We start from the raw sequence: 2,400 nt of genomic DNA, 5'->3' as shown, positions 1-2,400 counted from the left end.
TCCAAGCCCAGCACAAGTGGCACCCATTTGCAGATCACTTTGTAGCTCATACGAAGTGGCTCTGAGCAAGGCACAGGAGCTGCTGAACTTGGCGTGCAACTGAGCCCCTCCCAAGAGGCCCCCAATCTAGCAAACCTGATGGTCAGCTTCGGTCTATGCTAGCAGTACCACCCAACCGCCTCCATAAACAATACACCCAGGTGACAGACTCTGCAGGCACCAGAGCCCTGCTAAAGCAAAGCCTGCTTTGAAAGTTCAGCCCTTCACTGTAGTCATGGCCAATCCTCACATTCAATCAGCCCAAGAGTCAATCCCTCCCATTAATGTGTAAACAACCACCAAATGTCAACTACAATAGGAGGTCATAAACAACCTACACAAATGACATATCTGGAGCACCTGGCTCAGGTCACCAGGAAGACTGTCATTGGGCCCCACAGGACACTTACTATATAAGCCCACTCTACTAAGACTGGGAGACATAGCAGCTTTACCTAACACATAAAAACAAACACAGAGAGGCACCCAAAATGGGGAGACAAAGAAACATGCCCCTCCCCCCAAAAAAACAGAACAAAGCTCCTGGATAAAAAACTCTAGATGCAGAGTTCGAAACACTGGTTATAAGGATGCTCAATGATCTCAGTGAGAACTTCGACAAAGAAATAGAAAAAATAAAAACATAGAAAGAAAACAAAAAAGAACCTTTCAGAAATTAGGGAACCAGAAGGAGAAGAGAGAGAGAAATTAGAAACCTATTTGAAGAAATAATGAGTAAGAAACTTCCCTAACCTGATGAAGGAAACAGACATACCAGCCCAGGAAGTACAGAGAGTCACAAACAAAATGAAACCAAAGAGGTTCACACCAAGACACATAGTAATTAAAATGCCAAAGGTGAAAGACAAGGAGAGAATCTTAAAAGCAGCAAGAGAAAAGCAGTTAGTTACTTACAAAGGAGCTCCCATAAAACTATCAGCTGATCTCTAAGCAGAAACTTTTCAGGGCAGATGAGAATGGTACAAAATATTTAAAGTGATGAAAAGCAAAGACCTACAACCAAGGTTACTCTACCCAGCAAAGCCATTATTTAGACTTGGAGGACACATTAAAAAAAAACAAAACTAAAAGTGTTCATCACCACCAAACCAGTATTACAAGAAATGTTAAAGGGACATAGAAGAAGAGGAAGAGGAGGAAAAGGAAGAGGAGGATGAGGAGAAAGAGGAGGAGGAGGAAGAAGATGAGGAGGAGGAGGAAGGAAAAAAGATAAAAATATGAATAATAGAGTGGCAATAACTATATATTTAGCAATAATTACTTGAAATGTAAATGAATTAAATGCTCCAAGCAAAAGAGAAGGTGGATAAATGGATAACGAAACAAGGCTCTTACATATGCTACCTATAAGATACTCACTTCAGATCTAAAGATACACACAGACTTCAGATAAAAGGATGAAATAATATATATAATGAGAATGAATCCAAAAATAACCTTGGGTAGCAATACTTATATCAGACAAAATAGATTTTAAAACAAAGACTATAATAAGAGACAAAGAAAGATTCAGCAATTCCACTTTTGGGTATTTTTTGAAGACGCCCAAAGCACTACCTCATAAAGATATGTGCATCCATATGTTCACTGTGGTATTATTTATGGTAGCTAAGATATGGAAGTATTCATCAATAGATGAATGGATAAAAAAAGAAATGGTACATATATACAACGGAATATTACTCAGCCATAAGAAAAGAATGAAATCTTGCCATCTGCAACAACATGGATGGATCTAGAGGATATTCACTAAGTGAAATAAGTCAGACATAGAAAGACAAGTACCATGCAATTTCATTTATATGTAGCATTTGAAAAACACAGTCAATGGTCAAACAAAACAAAAACAAACTCATAGATACAGAGAACAGATGGTAAATGGGTTGGGGGAATGGGTGAAAAAGGGGTGGGATTAAGATGTACAAATTAGTAGTTACAAAATAGTCATGGGGATGTAAATTATAGCATTAGAAACTAGAGTAAGTAATGTAATAACTATGTATGGTGTCAGATGGGTACTAAATTTATCAGAGTGATCACTCTTTAAATTGTATAAATGTGTAACCACTATGCTATACACCTGAAACTAATATAATAATGTATGTTATAATTTTAAAAATTTAAAAATATTTAAAAATTTTAAAAAAGCAAAATAAAGTATACACACATGCTATTTATTTTATATAGAGTCACTGACTGATACAAAATGCATCATTTAGCCAGCTTTCCATTCTTGCTTATTCTCTTTTTTGAGTCAATTTACATGCACTTAACTTCCTAGAAAAATCACTTATATTGACTGAGATGATATCACAATTTTGAGACAGTTATACAAATCAT

This window comes from Pteropus alecto, unplaced genomic scaffold (assembly GCF_000325575.1).
Source record: "Pteropus alecto unplaced genomic scaffold, ASM32557v1 scaffold155, whole genome shotgun sequence".
Classification (NCBI taxonomy): Eukaryota; Metazoa; Chordata; class Mammalia; order Chiroptera; family Pteropodidae; genus Pteropus; species Pteropus alecto.
This window is presented reverse-complemented; position numbering follows the sequence as displayed.